Below are 22,251 nucleotides of genomic sequence, written 5' to 3' on the forward strand. Positions count from 1 at the left end.
CTGGCAGGCCAAAAAAGATACATTCAAAGTGCTCAAAGGAAAAAAAAACTGAGGATACTTTACCCAGCAAAGTTGTTTTTCAGAAATGAAGGAATGATAAAAACTCCCAGGCAACCAAAAACTAAGGGAACTTATCACCATTATACCTGCCTAACAAAAAATGCTAAAGAGAGTTCTTCAACTTGAAAAAAAAAGATATTCATTAGTAACATGGAAACATAAAAGTATAAAATTAACTGATAAAGGTAGGTATATAGTCAAATTAAAAATATTCAAATACTGCAATGGTGATGTGTAAATTACTTTGAATGCCATCATATAAGTTAAAAGGAAAAAGTATTAAAAATTGGTATAGCTACAATATTTTGTCAATGGTTATAGAGTATAAAAAGATGTAAATAGTGACATCAGCAACATAAAAATGTGGGGAAAGTCATGTAAAAGTGTATAGCTTTGCCATACAATTGAAGTTAAATTGTTATCAGCCTAAAAAAGACTGCTGTAAATATAAGATATTCTATGAAAACCTCACAGTAATCACAAAGGTAAAAAATAACAGATATACAAATGATGATGAGAAAAGGATAAAAGCATATCACTGTTGGGGTGCCCGGGTGGCTCAGTCAGTTACGTGTCCAATTCTTCGTTTTGCATCAGGTAATAATCTCACAGTTCATAAGTTTTAGCCACACATTGGGATCTGTGCTGACAGTGCATAGCCTGCTTGGAATTCTCTCTCTCCCTCTCTCTGCTCCTCTTCTACTTACTCTCTCTGTCTCTGTCTCTCTCAAACATAAATAAATAAGCTTAAAAAATTAAAAAAATGCTACTGCAAAACATTTTATCAATTTAAAAAGAAAGCATCAAGAGTAAAATAAAGGAACAATGGAACTATAAAACAATGAGAGAAAAATGAACAAAATGGCAATAGGAACTCTTCACCTATCAATAATTACTCTAAATGTAAATGGTTTAAATTCTCCAATTAAATGAAACTCAGTGGGTAACTAAAAAAAAAACAAGACCCAACTTTATGTTGCATAGAATATATTCACATAATATTTAGGAATGCTCATAGGTTGCAAGTGAAGGGATGGGAAAACATATTCCATGAAAATGGATACTAAGAGAGAAAGCAGAGGTAAGCTATTGCTATACTTATATGATGCAAAATAAACTTTATTTCCAAAGCTGGAACAAGAGACAAAGAGATCATTATATAATAAAAGGGTCACTTCATTAAGAGGATATATTAACTGTAAATATGCATACATCTATAAAAGCACTTAAATATATTACACAAATATTAACAGATCTGAAGGGGAAAATAGACAGCAATACAATAACAAAAGAGAACCTCGATACACCACTTCCAATACTTGATAAATCATTAAGACAGTAAAGTAGTAACAAGATATTGGACTTGAACTACTCTTTTTTTTTTTTTTTTAATGTTTATTTATTTTTGAGACCGAGAGAGACAGAGCATGAATGGGGGAGGGTCAGAGAGAGAGGGAGACACAGAATCTGAAACAGGCTCCAGGCTCTGAGCCATCAGCCCAGAGCCCGACGCGGGGCTCGAACTCACGGACCGTGAGATCATGACCTGAGCCTAAGTCGGACGTTTAACCGACTGAGCCACCCAGGCGCCCCGGACTTGAACTACTCTTTAGGACACATGGATCTAAGAGATATATACAGAACATTCTATACAGCGACAGCATAATACACATTCTTTTCAAGTGCACATGGAACATTCTTAAGGATAAATCATATTTTAGGTCACAAAACAAGTCAACAAATTTAATATTGAAATTATATCTAGATATTTTTTGAGCACAATGGTATGAAACCAGAAATGAGCAAAAAGAAGAAAGCTGAAAAATTCGCAAATAGTTGGAAGTTAAACAACATACTCCTGAATAACCAATGAGCCAAAGAAAAAATCAAAAAGCAGATCAAAGAATATATTGAGACAAATGAAAATGAAAATTCAACATACCAAAACTTAAGGGATTCAGTCAGAATAATTTTAAGAGATAGTTTTATAGTGATAGACACCTACATTATGAAAAAAAGAGGACTGAAAAAAATAACCTAACTTTCCACCTCAAGCAACTAGGAAAAAAAGAACAAAGTCAGCAGGAGAGGAATAATAAATATTATAGCAGAAATAAATGAAACAGACACTGGAAAGACAATATAAGAGATAAATGAAAATAACAACTGTTTTTTCAAAAGATAAATAAAATTTACAAATCTTTAACAAAAGTAATAACAAAAATATTATTCAAATTAATAAAATTACAAATGAAAGAAGAGACATTTTAACTGATATCACAGTAGTACAAAAATCGTAACAGACTACTGTGCACAATTATATACCAACAAATTAGATAACTTAGAAGACACAGACAAATCCTAGAAACATGCAACTTCCCAGTACTAACTCATGAAGTAATAGAAAATCTGAAAAGACTAATAAGAAGGATGGAGAATCAATACTTAGAAATTGTCTTACATGAATGCGCTTCTAGTGAGCATCAAGTGTTGTATGGAAGTGTTGAATCACCATATTGTACACCTGAAACTAGTATTACACTGTATGCCAACTAATGGGAAATTAAACAAAATCTTAAAAAAGTTAAAAGAAACTTTCTAAGTATTAGAAAGTCAATTGAAATATAAATAAAGGACAGTACATTTGATCATAAGGCTCAAATACCAAACATGACAAGAGACTTGAGACAAGTCTGCCTCACATTGGATATCCAGTTGACCCTTGAACAAACACAGGGGTACAACATCAACCCCCCACATAGCCAAAACTCAATGTATAACTTTGACTCCCTAAAACTTAACAATAGACTACTGTTGACTGGAAGCTTTACTGATAACATGAACTGTTGAGTAACACATATTTTTATGTTATATGTATTCTATACTCCATCCTTATAATAAAACTAGAGAAAATAAAATATTATTAAAAATCATAAGGAAGAGAAAATGCATTTAATGGTAGCCATATATCAAAACCCACTAATAAATTTGCAAAAAAATAAAAAGGTAGAAATCTAAATATGTCACTAAAGAAAATTAGCTGAACATGAAACAGAGAAAGACAAGAAATGATCAGAGAAAATCTCCAGAAACAAGCACAAAACACGTTATGAAATGGCAATAAATACATATCTATCAATAATAACTTTGAATGTAAATAGACTAAAGTCTCCATTCAAAAGACATGCAGTGTCAGAATCGATTAAAAAAAGAACACCCATGAATCAATAAAAAAACCACCTCCAAAAACTCCCATGTGCTACATATAAGAGGCTTATTTTAGATCTAAAGAGATCTGAAGATTGAAAGTTAGGGGCTGGAGAAATATTTATCAGGCAAATGGTTATTCAAAGAAAGTCCAAGTAGCAATACTTATATCAAACAAAGTGGACTTTAAAACAAAGACTGTAACAAGGGACAAAGAAGAATAGTATATAATCAAAAAGGGGACAATCCAAAAAGAAGATATCAAAATTGTAAATATTTATGCACCTAACATGGGGCATCCAAATATATAAAACAGTTAATAACAAACAAAAAGGAACTAATTGATAATAACACAATAATGTTAGGGGACTTTAACACCCCAGTTACAATGATGGACACATCAACTAAACAGAAAATAAATAAGAAAACAATGCTTTGAGTGATGCACTGGACCAGTAGGACTTAACAGATATATTCAGAATTCCATCCTAAAACCACAGAATACACATTCTTTTCAAGTGGGCATTGGACATTCTCCCAATGAGATCATATATTAGGTCATAAAACAGTCCTTAACAAATACAAAATATTGAAGTCACACCATGCACTTCTCTGACCACAACACTGTGAAACTAGAAATCAACCATGAGAAGAAAATCTGGAAAGACTACAAATATATGGAGGTTAAGCAGCAGGCTACTAAACAATGGATGGGTCAATGAGCAAATCAAAGAAGAAATTTAAAAAGGACATAGAAACAAATGAAAATAAAATGGAATGGTCCAAAACCTCTGACATGTAGCAAAACAGTTCTAACAGGGAAATATATAGCAATAAAGGCCTGCTGCAAGAAGCAAGAAAAATCTGAAATAAACAACCTAACCTTACACTTAAAGGAGCTAAAAAAAAAAAAAGAACAAAAAGCAAAACAAAAATCCAGTGCAAGGAAAGAAATAATAAATATTACAACAGGAATAAATGATATAGAAGCTAAAAAAAACCAATAGAACAGATCAATGAAAGCAGGCGCTTGTCCTTTGAAAAAATCAATACGACTGATAAACCTCTAGCCAGATATATCAAGAATAAAAGAGAAAGAACTCAATAAATGAAATCACAAATGAGAGAGGAGAAATAATAAACAACAGCACAGAAATACAATTGTAAGAAAATATGGGGGCGCCTAGGTGGCTCAGTCACTTAAGCATTTCAACTTCAGCCCAGGTCATGATCTCACAGTTTGTGAGTTTGAGCCTTGCGTCAGGCTCTGTGCTAACAGCTCAGAGCCTGGAGCCTGCTTGGGAATCTGAGTCTCCCCCTCTCTCTGCCCCTTCCCTACTTGCACTCTATCCCTCTCTCAAAAATAAACATTTAAGAAATTTAAAAAAAGAAAATATTATGGGGGCACCTAAGTGGCTCAGTTGAGCTCTGACTCGATTTCAGCTCAGGTCATCATCCCAGGGTAGTGAGATCAAGCCCCATGCTGGGCTCCTTGCTGAGAATGTAGGCTGCTTAGGATTTTTTTCTCTCTCCCCCTCTGCCCCTTGCCCCCACTCAGGATTTCTCTCTCTAAAAACAAGAGAAAAATAAAAAAAAGAAAAAAGAAAATATTATGAAAAGCTATTAGCCAACAAATTGGAGAACCTGGAGGAGATGGATAAATTCCTAGAGAAGTAAAAATTATCAGCTGAAACTGGAAGAAATTACCAGCAAAGAAATTGAATCAGTAATAAAAAATTCTCTCAAAAAAACAAAAGTCCAGTGCCAAATGGCTCTACAGGGAAATTCTACCAAATATTTACTGAAGAGTTAATACCCAATAATCAAACTATTTCAAAATATATAAAAGGAAGGAAATTTCTACATTCATTTTATTATGTCAGCATTACCCTGATACTAAAACAAGATAAAGACACCACAAAAACAGAGTACTACAAGCCAATACCTCTGGTGACTATAGATGGAAAAATCCTCTCAACAAAATACTTGCAACCCAAATCCAAGAATATATTAAATGAATCACTTATCATGATCAAGTGGGATTTATTCCTGGGCTGCAAGTGTGGTTCCACGTTAGCAAATCAATCAGTGTGATACACCCATTTATAAAAGAAAAGATTAGCACCATATGATCTTTTTGATAGATGCAGAAAAAGTATTTTACAAGGTACAGCATTCATTTATGATAAAACTCACAATAAAGTAGAGTTAGAGGGAACATCCCTTGACATAACAAAGACCATATATGAATGTCCCACAGTTAACATCTTCTTTCCATCTGAAAACTTTTCCCCAAAGGTTAGGAAAGAGACAAGCATGTCCCTTTTCACCACTTTTATTCAACATAATACTGGAAGTTCTAGCCACAGCAATTAAACAACAAAAATAAATAAAAGGCATCCAATGGGCAAAGAAAAAATCAAATGTTCAATATATGCATATTACATGATACTTTGTATACAGGACTTGAGAGACTCCATCAAAAAACTGCTGAAACTGATCAATAAATTCAGTAAAGTTGCAGGATACAAAATCAATATACACAAATTTGTTTCATTTCTATACACCAATAATGAAGCAGCAGAAAGAAGTTAATTAATCAATCCTATTTACAATTGCACCAAAAATACATAGTAATAAACTTAACCAAAATAGGAGAAAGTCCAGTACTCTGACAACTATAAAACACTGATGAAAAAAAAAAATGAAGATCACACGAAGAAATGGAAAGATATTCCATGACGATGGATTGAAAGAACAAACATTGTTAAAATTTCTACAATACCCAAAATAATATACATATTTAATATAATCCTTATCAAACTACCAATGACATTTTTCACAGAGCTACAAAAAAAAATCCTAAAATTTTTATGGAACCACAAAAGACTCCAATTAGACCATATTGAAAAAGAAAAGCAAAGGTGGAGTCACACCAATTCTGGTCTAAAAGTTATATTACAAATCTGTACTGATCAAAACAATATAGTACTGGCAACCAAATAGGTATATAGATCAACAGAACAGAATAGAAAACCCAGAAATGAGCCCACAACTATATGGTCAATTAATCTTCAACAAAGCAGGGAAGAATATCCAGTGGAAAAAAGACAGTCTCTTCAACAAATGGTGGTTAGAATATTAGACAGCAACATGCAAAAGAAAGAAAGATAAAATTATGGAAAATAATTAAGCTTAAAAGAAGAGGGAAAGAACATTATTGGATCAGAATGTAGAATTAGGAAATTCAGTGGATCCATAAATCAGAATAACATTCATACAATAAGAGTCCCAGAAGAAAAAGAGAGGAGGAAAGAGACAAAAGGCTTATTTGAACAAATTCTGGCTGAAAACTTCCCTATTCGGGGAAGGAATCCGACATCCAAATCCAGGAGGCACAGAGAACTCCCATCACAATCAACAAATCCAGGCCAACATTAAGACATATCACATTACAATATCCAAAACGCAAAGTTAAAGAAAGAATCCTTAAAGCAGTAAGGTAAAGAAATCCCTAAACCAGAAGGAAAACAAGGTTTGCCTCAGACCTCTCCACAGAAACTTGGCAGGACACAGGGAGAGGCTTGATATATTCAATGTACTGAATGGAAAAACTATGCAGCCAAGAACACTTTTATCCAGCAAGGTTATCATTCAGAATAGAAGAAGAGATAAAGAGTTTCCCAGAAAAACAAAAAATAAAGGAGTCCATGAAACAGCACTGCAAGAAATATTAAAGGGGACTCCTTGAGTGGGAAAGACCAAAACAACAAAGACTAGAAAGGAACAGAAAAAAATCTCCAGAAACACCGACTTTACAGGTAATACAATGGCTCTAAATTCATATATATCAATAATCACTCTGAATGTAAATGGATAAAGGATCCACACAAAAGACATAGGATATCTAAGTGGATAAAAATTAAGACCCATCTGTATGCTGCCTAAAATATACTGATTTTGGACCTTAAGACACCTGATGATTGGAAGTCAAGAGACAGAGAAATATTTATCGTGACAATGGATGTGAAAAGGAAGCCAAAGGTGCATTACTTATATTTGGCAAACTATATTTTAAACCAAAGACTGTAACAAGAGATGAAGAAAGGAGCTATATCACTATAAAAGGGTCTATCCAAGAGGAAGATCTAAGAATTGCAAATATTTATACCTCCATCTTGGAGGCATTCAAATTCATAAATAAATTAACAACAAATATAAAAACTCATTGATAATTATACAATAATCATGGGGGATTTCAACATCCCACTTACAGCAATGGACAGATCATTTAAGCAGAAAACCAACAAGGAAACAATGGTTTTGAATGACACAATGGACCAGATAGACTTAACAGATATATTCAGAACATTTCATCCTAAAACAGAAGAATACACATTCTTTTTGAGCAAACATGGGACATTACCTAATATAGATCACATACTTGGTCACAAGTCAGGCCTCAACAAGTACAAAAAGATTGAGTACATACCATGCATATTTTCTGGCCACAACACTATGAAACTGGAAGGCAGCCACAAGAAAAAATTTGGAAAGGTCACAAATATATGGAGGTTAAAGGACATTCTACTAAGGAATGAATGATTTAACCAATAAATTAAATAATAAATTTTAAAAAAACATGGAGACAAAATAAAATGAAAACATGACAGTCCAAACCTTTGGGATGCAGCAAAAGAAGTCCTAGAAGATAAGTATAAAACAATACAGGCTTATATCAAGAAGCAAGAAAAATCTCAAATACACAACTTAATCTTGCACTTAAAGGAGATAGAAAAGGAACAGCAAATAAAGCCCAAATCCAGCTGAATGGAAGAAATAATAAAGATTAGAGCAGAAATAATGATACAGAAAGAAACAATTAAAAAAACAGTAGAACTGAATGATGAAACAAAGAGCTGATTCTTTGAAAAAATTAATAAATTGTTAAACCCCCCAGCCATACTTATTGAAAAGAAAAGATAGGGGCGCCTGGGTAGCTCAGTCGGTTGAGCTACCGACTTCAGTTCAGGTCATGATCTCATGGTTTGTGAGTTCAAGCCCCGCGTCAGGCTCTGTGCTGACAGCTTGGAGCCTGGACCCTGATTCGGATTCTGTGTCTCCCTCCCTCTCTGTCCCTCCCCCGCTCATGCTCTGTCTCTCTCTGCTTTAGAAATAAATAAACATTAAAAAAAAAAGAAAACATAAAGGACCCAAATGAATAACGCCATGAATGAAAGACAGGAGATTACATCTATCACCACAAAAACACAAATAATAAAAGAATGTTATGAAAAATTATAAGCCACAAATTGGGCAATCTGAAAGAAATGGTTTAATTCTTAGAAACATAAACTACCAAAACTGATACAGGAAAAAAATTTGAAAAGACCCATCACCAGCAAGACACTGAATGAATCAGTAATCAAAAATCTCCCAAGAAACAAAAGTCAAGAGCCAGATGGCACCCAGAGGAATTCTAATGGACAACTAAGGAAGTATTAATAATTATTCTTCTCAAATTGTTCCAAAAAATAGAAATGGAAGAAAAACTTCCAAACTCATTCTTCAAGGCCAATATTATCAATATTCCAAAACCAGACAAATACCTCACTAAAAATTAGGACACTTACAGGCCAATATCTCTGATGAACATGGATGAAAAACTTCTCAACACAATATATCGAATTGAATCCATGAGTATATTAAAAGAATTATTCACCATAATCCAGAGGGATTTATTCCTGGGCTGCAAGGGTGGTGCAATATTCTCAACCAACATGATACACCACATTAACATAAGAAAGGATAAGAACCATATGATCCACTCAATAGATGTAGAAAAAGCATTTGACAAAATATAGCATCTCTTCTTGATAAAAATCCTCAACAAAGTATATAGAGAGGGAGTATACTTCAAAATCACAAAGGCCATATATGAAAGACCCAGAGTTAATATCATCCTCAATGGGGAAAAACTGAGGGCTTTTCCTCTATGGTGAGGAATAAGACAAGGATGTCCACTCTCACCATCATTATTTAACATAGTACTCAAAGTCCTAGCTTAGTAATTGTTCAAGAAAAAATAACAAAATGTGTCTACATTTTCAAGGAAGAATCCAAACATTCATTATTTGCAAATGACATGATAGTCTATTTAGAAACCCAAAGGATTCCACCAAAAATTTCTAGTAATATTACATGAAATCAGCAAATTCATAGGATACAAAGTCAACATACAGAAATTGACTGCATTTCTATATATCAATAATGAAGCAACATAAAGAGAAAACAAGGAATTGATCCATTTACAATTGCACAAAGAAAACCCAAAAGATACCTAGGAATAAACCTAAGGAAAGAGGTAAAATATCTCTATTCTGAAAACTATAGAACATTTATAAAGGAAATTGAAGATCACAGAAAAAAAATGTAAAAACATTTCTTGCTCATGGATTGGAAGAACAAATGTTAAAATTTCTACACTATACAAAGAAATCTACACATTTAATGCAATCCTTATCAAAATATCAACAGCATTTTTCATGGACCTACAACAAACAATCCTAAAAAATTTTATAGAACCACAAAGGACCCAAAATAGGCAAAGCAATTTTGATTAAGAAAAGCAAAGCTGGAGGCATCACAATTCTGGACTTCAAGTTATATTAAAAAGCTGTAGTTGTTAAGACAGTATGGTACTAGCACAGAAACAGACACACAAATCAGTGGAAACAGAATAGAAAACCCAAAAATGGGCCCAAAATTATATGGCCAACTAATCTTCTACAAAGCAAGGAAGAATATTCAATGGAAAAAAAGATAGTGTTTTCAACAAATGGTGTTGGGGAAGCTGTACAGCAACATACATACACTAGAATGAAACTGAACCACTCTTGCACCATACACAAAAATACATTCAAAATGGATGGAAGGCTTTAATGTGAGACAGGAATCCATCAAAATCCTAAAGGATAACAGTTAGCGACCACTTTGACAACAGCCATAGCAACTACTTAGTAGACACTTCTCAGGAGGCAAGGGAAAGAAAAGCAAACATGAACTATTGGGACTTCACTAAGATAAAAAGTCTTTGCACAACAAAGGAAACAATCAACAAATCTAAAAGGTAATCTGCAGAACTGGAGAAGATATTTGCAAATGACATATCTGATAAAGGGCTAGTATCCAAAATCTATAAAGAACTGACCAAACTCAACACCCAAAAAACAAATAATCTAGTTAAGAGATGGGCAGAACACATGAATAGACACTTTCCCAAAGAAGACATTCAGATGGCCAGCAGACACATGAAAAAATGCTCAACATCACTTATTATCAAGTCAGAACTACAATGAGATATCACCTCACATCTGTGAGAATGACTGAAATTAACAATACGGGAAAATACAGATGTTGGCGAGGATTCAGAGAAAGGGTAACCCTCTTTCACTATTGGTGGGAATAAAGACTGGTGCAGCCACTCTGGAAAGAGTGTTGAGGTTCCTCAAAAAGTTAAAAATAGGGGCGCCTGGGTGGCTCAGTCAGTTAATCATCTTACTTTGGCTCAGTTCATGATCTCATGGTTGTTGAGTTCGAGCCCCTCATCAGGCTCTGTGCTGACAACTCAGAGCCTGGAGCCTGCTTCACATTCTGTCACCTCCAACTTGCACTCTGTCTCTCTCTCAAAAGTAAATAAACATTAAAATTTTTTAAAGTTAAAAATAGAACTATCCTACATCCCTGCAATTGCACAACTAAGTGTTTACCTAAAGAATACAAAATTAATGATTGGAAGGGACATATGCACCCTGATATACAGCAGCATTATCAACAATAACCAAATTATGGAAATAGTCCAAATATTTATTGACATATGAATGGATATAGAAGAAGATATTAGAAGATATATAGAAGAAGGATATTATATGTATATATAATACATATATATACATACATATATACATACATACATGTATATATACATATACACCATATATACATATATACATACATATATGTATAATAAATTATATATTATGGAATATTATATACAATGGAATATTATATATATTATATATAATAGAATATTAGCTATCAAAAAAGAATAAAATTTTACTATTTGCATTGACATGGGTATAACTAGAGTATATTATGCTAAGTGAAATAAGTCAGTCACAGTGACAAATATAATATAACTTCACTCATGTGTGGAATTTAAGAAACAAAACAGTTGCGCATAGGGGCAGGAAAGGAAAAAATAAGATTAAAACAGAGGGAGGCAAATTAGAAGAGACTTTTAACTATAGAGAAAAAACTGAGGGATGCTTGAGGGTATATGGGTGGGGGATGGGCTAAATGGGTGATGGTTATTAAGCAGGGAACTTGTTGTGATGGACACTGAGTGCTATATGTAACTGATAAATCACTAAATTCTACTCTATATTACACTATATGGTAAGTAACTAGAATTAAATAAAAACAAACAAAGAAAAAAGAACACAAGAAAAAAACAGGTGCTGTCAAGGATGTGGAGAAAAGAGAACCTTCTTGTAGTGTTGGTTGAATGCAAACTGATGCAACGACTTTGGAAAACATTATGGAGATTCCTCAAAAATTAAAAAAAAATAGAAGTACCTTAGGATCTATCAATCATACTACTATTTACCCAAAGAATACAAAAATACTAATTCTAAAAGATATATGCACCCCGATGTGTATAGCAACATTATCTACAATACCCAAGTTATGAAACAGTCCAAATGTCCATTGATTAATGAGTAGACCAAATAGATGTGGCAGAAAAATTCAATGTGATATTATTCAGCCATAAAAAAGAATGAAATCTTGCCATTTACAACGACAAAGATGAAGCCAGAGAGCATTATTCTAGGCAAAATAAGTCAATCAGAGAAAGTCAGATTCTATATGATTTCACTCATATATGCAATTTAAGAAACAAAGCAAACAAGCAAAAGGAAAAAAGAGAGAGCCAAACCAAGAGACAGGTTCTTAACTATATAAAGCAAATTGTTGGTTACCAGAAGAAAGTCAGGTGGGGGATGGGTTAAATAGCTGATAGTGCTTCAGGAGTGCACTTTTGATGAGCACCAGGTGATGTGTGGAAGTGTTGAATCACTGTATTGTACATCTGAAACTAATATTATGCTATATGTTAACTAAATAAATTTAAGTAAAGACTTTTAAAAACACTATATGTTAACTAACTGGAATTAAAATAAAAACTTAAAAGGAAAAATTAAAATGGCAGAGTAGTAGAGGAACCCTATGTTTGTCTCCTTCCTTCAACACAGCTAGATAAATATCAAGTTATTCTGAACACCCAAGAAATCAATCTGAGGGCTGAGACAACAAACTGCATAACTACAGAGAAAGAAGAGGCTACACTGTGGAAGGTAGGAGGTGTGGAGACATGATTTGTGAGATAAAAGAATCACAGGTGTTTGGGAGGGAGGGAGCCCTCCCTAATCATAGCAAGATGAGAGAGAAAGAGAGAGGGAGAGGGAGAAAGACAGAGAGAATGAGAGAGAGAGAGAGAGAGAGAACAGTCCACAAGGGATTACAAAAGAAAAACACTTTCCCCAAACCATTGACTAGGAAAACAATAGGGGCTGATCATTGAGAGTTTCTACAAGCAGCAGAGCTCAAAGACTGAAGTTTTATAAGTTCACAATATTGTCTCTGTGGAGTCTGGTTGGTGTAGTGATGTTCTTGTGGAGAAGGAAGGCTGAGGTCTGGAGTGGAAGGTGTGCTTTGAGGTTCCCCTGGGTCTCACTTCTTGGAGTGCATTTGGGAGTGCAGTTCCCTTCTTGGAGTGCATTTGGAAGAGGTGTCACTGCCTCTCAGGGGACAAAATAGGCAGTGGACACCATTGTGTTTCCCCATTCATTAGCATGGGGGCAGAGACATCTGTTGAGAGCAGCTAACCTGGAAGCCACTTTTTGACAGCACTGTACCATAAACTCCAAGCCCCTGCACACTTGTGGAACTGCCCTTCTGGGGCAAATCAGTACCAGGAGCAGTGTGACAAAACCCTTCCCCAGAGGACCAGAGCAGGTCTGTGCCATGCCAGGTCCCTAAAATTTGGGGTATTGAAACAGGCAGCATGTCTGGAATGAAACATTGGAATGTTGGGTCACCGAGTGAACAGACTTCTCAGGCACAGATAGGGTGAAAACAAGGATCTGAGGCACTCTTGGGACACTGGAGGGGAGGTTGTTTGCTCTTACGTGAGGACTTCCTGAAGAGTGGTGGGCATGAACTCCCCTCTTTGGAGACTAGAGAGTTGGCTGACACCATTTTTATCCTCCACCCATCAGCATGGAAGGACTTCAATGACAGCACAGCGCCCACAGTGGAAGATTGAGCCACTTACACCAACCCTGCCCTACTGTGTTCTGCAGGTGTTTTTTACTAGGGTAAGTGTGCTTAAGAGCCAGAGATGCCCTGGGACCTTCTCCCAGAAGACCAGTTTAAATCTCCCACACAAACAAGTCTACTGACCATAGAGTGCTGGAAAGCTACAGCTCTAAAAGAAATGGGATCTGTACTCTTTCAACAAGCTGACTAAAGTAGACCTTGTTATAACTCACCACACATTGGACAAGACCCAAACATTCTCCAATGCAGGCAAGGAGAAATTCTGTGGGGACTGATATTAGGGAACAAGCAGCCAAAATACAACAGGAGAGTGCACACAACATACAGCAGAAACAATTCCTGAAGCATCAGCACCTAGACAGTATATGACCTCTTCTTAATAAACCCATTACTCTCAGGAACAGGAAACATAAAAGGCCTTCTGAACACACAGAAGACACAGACCTAGAAAAAATGTAATGTGGAATAATTAATCCCAAAAGAAAGAATAAGAAAAGGTCACAACTAGGGCTCGAATTGAAACAGATATAAGTAATATGCTTGAACCAGAATTTAAAGCAACATTCATAAGGGTACTGACTGGGCTTCAGAAAATCCTAGAAGACACCAGGAGTCCCTTAATGCAGAGATAAAAGAGCTAAAAATGAGTCAGGTAAAAATAAAAAATGCAATAACCAAGATGTGAAATCAAATAAATGTAATGGTCACAGGGATGGAAGAAGTAGAGGAAAGAATCAGTGATATAGAAGATAAAGTTATGGAAAATAAAGAAGCTAAAAACAAGAGGGAAAGAAAAACATTGGATCATGAAGGTAGATGTAGGGTACTCATCGAATACATAAAGCATAATAACATTTGTATTATAGGAATCCCAGAAGAAGAGAGGGAAAAGGGGGAGAAAGTCTGAGCAAGTTATAGTTAAACCTTCCCTAACCTGGGGAAGGAATCAGGCATCCAAATCCAGGAAGAACAGAGAACTCCTATCAAAATAAACAAAAACATATCAACACCAAGACCTATCAATAAAATTTGCAAAATACAGAAATAAATAAAAAATTCTAGTAGCAGAAAGGGAAAAGAATTCCCTAACTTACAAGGTAAGACAAATAAGGTTAGCAGCATATCTATCCACACATTGTTAGCAGGCCAGAATTGAGTGGCATAACATATTCAATGCGCTCAATGGGAAAAATATTCACCAATAATACTTCATCCAGCAAGGTTATCATTCAGAACAGAAGGAGGGATAAAGATGTTCCCAGAGAATCAAAAACTAGAGAATTTTGTGAACACTGACTCAGCCACACACGAAATATTCAAGGGGACACTTTGAGTGGGAAAGAAATATCAAAACAACAATGACTAGAAATGAAGAGAGAGAATCTGCATAAACACCAACTTTACAGGTAATAAATGGCAGTAAATTCATATCTATCAATAATCATTCTGAAGGTAAATGACTAAATGCTCCAATCAAAAGACATAGGGTATGAGAATGGATTGAAAAGAAGACTCACTTATATTCTGCTTACAAGAGACTCGTTTTTGACGTAAAGATACCTACAGATTGAAAGTGAAGGGATGGAGAAAATTTTATCACAATAATGTATGTTGAAAGAAAGCCAGAGAAGCCATACTTATAACAGACAGGTAATATTTTATATGAAAGAATGTAACAAGGTATGAAGAAGGGCACTGTATCATAATAAAGGGGTATATCCAACAAGAAGATCTAACAATTGTAAACATTTATGCCCGTCTTGGAAGAAAGAGTCCAAATATTTAAATAAATTAATAATAAACATAAAGAATGTCATTTGTAATAATACAATAATAGTAGGGGGTTTTGACACCCCACTTACAGTAATAGATCACCTAAGGAGAACATCAACAAGGTAACAATGGCATTTAACTACACACTGGACTATGTGGACTTAACAGATATATTCAGAACATGTCATCCTAAAGCAGCAGAATAAGTATTCTTTTTGAATGCACATGAGACATTTTCCAAAATAGGTCACAAATCAGGACTCAACAAATATAAAGTATTGAGATCATACTATGCATATTTTCTGACAACAACACTATGCAACGAAGAGCAGCCATAAGAAAAAATTAGGAAAGACCACAAGTACATGGAGATTAAAGAACATCCTACTAAAGAATGAATGAGTTAACCAGAAAATTAAAGAAGAAATTAAAAAATACATGGAAGCAAGTGAAAATGAAAACACGATGGTCCAAAACCTTTAGGATGCAGCAAAAACACTCCTAAGAGGGATGTATTAGAAATACAGGCCTACCTCAAGCAGCAAGAAAAATCTCAAATAAACAACCTAACCTTGCACCTGTAGGAGCTAGAAAAGGAATAGTAAAGAAGCCAAAGCCAGAAGAAGATGGGAAATAATAAAGATTAGAATAGAAATAAGTATATAGAAAAAAAAAACAATAGAACAGGTCAATGAAACTAGGAGCTAGTTCTTTTAAAGAATTAATAAAATTGATAAATCTATATCAAGACTTATCAAAAAAGAGAAAGGACCCAAATAAACAAACTCACAAATGACAGAGTTGGGATCACAGCAAACACCATAGAAATACAAAAAATTATAAGAGAATATAATGAAAAAATTTATGCCAAAAATTGGGGAATCATGGAGAAATGGATAAATTCCTAGAAACATCCAACCACCACAACTTAAACAGGAAGGAATAGAAAATTTGACCATGCCCATAACTAGCAAATAAATTGAATCACTTATCAAAAATCTCCCGAAGACAGATGTCCAGGGCCAAATGGCTTCCCAGGGGGAATTATACCAGATATTTCAGGAAGAGGTGATAACTATTCTTCTCAAACTTTTCCAAAAGAAAAAAAAAAGTAAGGAAAACTTCCAAACTCATTCAAGGCCAACATTACCTTGATTCCAAAACATGACAAAGAACCTAATAAAAAAGAGAATTATAGGCAAATATGACTGATGAACATGGATGCAAATATTCTCAACAAGGTACTAGCAAATCAAATGCAACAGCACATTAAAAGAATTATTCACCACAATCACATGGATGTATTCCTGAGCTACAAGGGTGATTCAATATTTGCAAATAAATCAAGGTGATATACCAATTAATAAAAGAAAGGATGATATTATCCTCTCAATAGATGCAGAAAAAACATTTGACAAACTCCAGCATCCATTCTTGATAAAAAAGTAAAGATACAGGGATCATACCACAACATTATAAGGTCATATATGGAAGACCCAGAGGTAATATTCTCAATGGGCAAAAACTGAGAGCTTTTCCTCTACAGTCAGAAACAAGATAGGGCTGTCCACTCTCACTATAGTGATTTACCATAGTATTAGATGTCCTAGCATCAGCAATCATACAACAAAAATAAATAAAAAGCATCAAAGTCACTGAGGAATAATCAAATGTCCCTATTTGCAGCTGATAAGATCCTTTGTGTAGAAAACCTGAAAGACCCCCCAAAATTGCTAGAATTAATAACATGAATTCAGTAAAGTTGCAGGATGCAAATTTAATATACAGAAATCTGTTTCATTTCTGTATACCAATAGTGCAGCAGCAGAAAGAGAAAGCAAGGAATCAATCCCATTTAAAATTGCACCAAAACCCATAAGATACCTAGGAATACACTTAAGCAAAGAGGTAAAAGATTTCTACTCTGGAAACTGTAGAACACTTATGAAGGAAATTGAAGATTACATAAAGAAATGGAAAAACATTCCATGCTCATGGATTGGAAGAATAAATATTGTTAAAATGCCTATACTACCCAGAGCAATCTATACATTCAATGCAATCCCTATGAAAATACCACTAGTAGTTTTCAGAGCAGAATATTGTAAAATTTGTATGGAACCATAAAGGACATTGAGTAGCCAAGCAATCCTTGGCTGGAAAAGCTGGAGGCCTCACAATTCTGGGCTTCAAGCTGTATTCCAAAGCTGTAATCATGAAGACAGTATGGTACTTGCATAAAAACTGACACATAGAGAGGAATAGGAAGATGGTGGCGTAGTAGGACGCTGGGCTCACTGGGCGTCCTGCTGATCACTTAGATTCTACCTACACCTGCCTAACTAACCCAGAAAACCACCAGAAGACTAGCAGAACGGAGTCTCCGGAGCCAAGCACAGACGAGAGGCCCACGGAAGAGGGTAGGAAGGGCGGAGAGGCGGTGCGCGCTGCACGGACTGGTGGGAGGGATCCTGGGCGGAGGGGAGGCCCGCCGGCCAAGCAGAGCCCTCGAGTCTGGCTGGCAAAAGCGGAGGGGCCGGACGGACTGTGTTCTGACAGCAAGCGCGACTTAGCGTCTGGGAGGTCATAAGTTAACAGCTCTGCTCAGAAAGCGGGAAGGCTGGAGGACAAAGGGAGGGAGAGCTGCTGAGCCCCCGGACGGACGGCAGAGCTCAGCTTGGCGGGGAACAAAGGCGCTCGCCAGCGCCATCTCCCTCGCCCATCCCCCAGCCAAAATCCCAAAGGGAACCGGTTCCTGCCAGGGATCTTGCTTGCTCTGCACAACACCCAACTCTGTGCTTCTGCGGAGCCACCCCTCCGGCAGCGGGTCTGACTCCCTCCTGCTGCCACAGGGCCCCTCCTGAAGTGGATCACCTAAGGAGAAGCGAGCTAAGCCTGCCCCTCCTGCCCCCGTGCACATTGTCTACCCACCCCAGCTAATACGCCAGATCCCCAGCACCACAAGCCTGGCAGTGTGCAAGTAGCCCAGACGGGCCATGCCACCCCACAGTGTATCCCCCCCCTAGGAGAGGAAAAGAGAAGGCCCACACCAGTCTGACTGTAGCCCCAGCAGTGGACTGGGGGCAGACATCAGGTCTGACTGCGGCCCCGCCCACCAACTCCAGTTATACACCACAGCACAGGGGAAGTGCCCTGCAGGTCCTCACCACTCCAGGGACCATCCAAAATGACCAAACGGAAGAATTCCCCTCAGAAGAATCTCCAGGAAATAACAACAGCTAATGAACTGATCAAAAAGGATTTAAATAATATAACAGAAAGTGAATTTAGAATAATAGTCATAAAATTAATCGCTGGGCTTGAAAACAGTATACAGGACAGCAGAGAATCTCTTGCTACAGAGATCAAGGGACTAAGGAACAGTCACGAGGAGCTGAAAAACTTTAAACGAGATGCAAAATAAAATGGAAACGTCTACGGCTCAGATTGAAGAGGCAGAGGAGAGAATAGGTGAACTAGAAGATAAAGTTATGGAAAAAGAGGAAGCTGAGAAAAAGAGAGATAAAAAAAAATCCAGGAGTATGAGGGGAAAATTAGAGAACTAAGTGATACACTAAAAAGAAATAATATATGCATAATTGGTATCCCAGAGGAGGAAGAGAGAGGGAAAGGTGCTGAATGGGTACTTGAAGAAATAATAGCTGAAAACTTCCCTGAACTGGGGAAGGAAAAAGGCACTGAAATCCAAGAGGCACAGAGAACTCCCTTCAGACGGAACTTGAATCGATCTTCTCCATGACATATCATAGTGAAACTGGCAAAATACAAGGATAAAGAGAAAATTCTGAAAGCAGCAAGGGATAAACGTGCCCTCACATATAAAGGGAGACCTATAAGACTCGTGACTGATCTCTCTTTTGAAACTTGGCAGGCCATAAAGGATTGGCATGAGATCTTCAATGTGCTGAACAGAAAAAATATGCAGCTGAGAATCCTTTATCCAGCAAGTCTGTCATTTAGAAAAGAAGGAGAGATAAAGGTCTTCCCAAACAAACAAAAACTGAAGGAATTTGTCACCACGAAACCAGCCCTACAAGAGATCCTAAGGGGGATCCTGTGAGACAAAGTACCAGAGACATCGCTACAAGCATAAAACATACAGACATCACAATGACTCTAAACCGATATCTTTCAAAAATAACACTGAATGTAAATGGATTAAATGTGCCAACCAAAAGACATAGGGTATCAGAATGGATAAAAAAAACAAGACCCATCTATTTGCTGTCTACAAGAGACTCATTTTAGATCTGAGGACATCTTTAGATTAAGAGTGAGGGGATGGAGAACTATTTATCATGCTACTGGAAGCCAAAAGAAAGCTGGAGTAGCCATACTTATATCAGACAAACTAGACTTTAAATTAAAGGCTGTAACAAGAGATGAAGAAGGGCATTATATAATAATTACACGGTCTATCCACCAGGAAGAGCTAACAATTATAAATGTCTATGCGCTGAATACCGGAGCCCCCAAATATATAAAACAATTACTCATAAACAGAAGCAACCTTATTGATAAGAATGTGGTCATTGCAGGGGACTTTAATACTCCACTTACAGAAATGGATAGATCATGTAGACACACGGTCAATAAAGAAACAAGGGCCCTGAATGATACATTGGATCAGATGGACTTGACAGATATATTCTGTTGCTTTGGGATGCAGAGTTCTAAATATATCTGTCAAGGGCCCTGAATGATACATTGGATCAGATGGACTTGACAGATATATTTAGAACTCTGCATCCCAAAGCAACAGAATATACTTTCTTCTCGAGTGCACATGGAACATTCTCCAAGATAGATCATATACTGGGTCACAAAACAGCCCTTCATAAGTTTACAAGAATTGATATTATACCATGCATACTTTCAGACCATAGATCAATGGAAAATAATAGAAAACCCAGAAATGGACCCACAGCTGTGTGATCAACTAATCTTTGACAAAGCAGGGAAGAATATCCAATGGAAAAAAGACAGTCTCTTCAACAAATGGTGTTGGGGAAACTAGACAGCAACATACACCAGAATGAAGCTGGACCACTTTCTTACAACATAAACAAAAATAAATTCAAAGTGGATGAAAGACTTTAATGTGAGACAGCAATCCATCAAAATCCTAAGGGAGAATACTGACAGTAAACTTGGCTATAACAATTTCTTACTAGACACTTTTCAGAAGGCAAAGGAAACAAAAGCAAACATGAACTATTGGGACTTCATTAAGTTTAAAAGCTTTTGGAAGCTCCTGGGTGGCTCAGTCAGTTAAGCTTCCAACTTTGACTCAGGTCGTGATTTCACACCTCATGAATTTGAGCCCCACGTAGGGCTCTATGCCGACAGCTCAGAGCCTGGGGCCTGCTTAGGATTCTGTGCCTCCCTGTCTCTCTGCCCCTCCCCTGCTTGTGCTCTCTCTCTCTCTCTCTCTCAAAAAAAATAAACATTAAAAAATTAAGGATAAAAACTTTTGCACAGTGAAGGAAACAATCATTAAAATTAAAAGGGAACCTATAGAATGGGAGAAGATATTTGCAAATAAATACCTAATAATGAGGCAGTATCTAAAATCTATGAAGAACTTATCAAATTCAACACCCATAAGACAAATGATCCAGTTAAGAAATGACCAGAAAACATGAATAGACACATTTCCAAAGAAGATAAAGAGGTCACTATCAGACACATGGGAAGATGCTCAACATCACTCATAATCAGGGAAATACAAATCAAAATTAAGACAAGATACCTCACCACATCTATCAAATGGCTAAAATTAATAACACAGGAAACAACACACCTTGGCAAGGATTCACAGAAAGGGGAAACCCTCCAGCACTGTTGGTGGGAATGCAAACTGGTCCAACCAATCTGGAGTACAGTGTGGAATTTCCTCAAAAAGTCAAAAATAGAACTACCCTACAATACAGCAATTGCACTACCAGGTATTTATACATAGGATACAAAAATGCTGATTCAAAGGAGTGAATGCATCCTGATGTTTATATTGGTATTGTCAAAAGTAACCAACTTATGAAAAGAGCCCAAATGTCCATTAGCAGATGAATAAAGAATTCTATATATGTAATTCTTTATACATTATATATTTATTATACAATAATAAATAACCATATAATAAATATAATATATCTATACTTATAAGTTATTATAATTATATATTATAATTAATTCATATATTCATTCCATCATATGGAATATTACTCAGCCATCAAGAGAATGAAATATTGCCATTTTCAAGAGGCAGAGGGAGTTAGAGTGTATTATGCTAAGCAAAGAAAGTCAGTCAGAGAAAGCAAATACAATATGATTTCAATCACATGTGGAATTAAAAAAATTTTTTTAGATTGGTGGCCCAGAAGATGGTGGCATAGGAGGATGCTGGGCTCACCTTGACCTGCTGATCCCTTAGATTCTACCCACATCTGTCTAAATAACCCAGGAAACCGCCAGAAGACTAGCAGAACGAATTCCCTGGAGCCAAGTGTAGACAAGAGACCCACAGAAGAGGGCAGGAAGGGCGAGGCAGTGCAAGCTACATGGACTGGTTTGAGGCAGCTGGGGCGGTGGAGGGGCAGCCCGCCCAGCAAGGCGGAATCCTCGAGTCTGGCTTGCAAAAGTGGAGAGGCTGGATTCCATGAGTTCTGACAGGCGGCGGGACTTAACATCAGGAATGTTATATCAACAGCTCTGCTCGGAGAGCAGGAGGGCGAGAGGAAAATGGGAGGGAGAGGTGTTAGGCCTTGGAAGACAGGGCTCATCTCGGTG

This window comes from Panthera uncia, chromosome X (genome assembly GCF_023721935.1).
Source record: "Panthera uncia isolate 11264 chromosome X, Puncia_PCG_1.0, whole genome shotgun sequence".
NCBI lineage: Eukaryota > Metazoa > Chordata > Mammalia > Carnivora > Felidae > Panthera > Panthera uncia.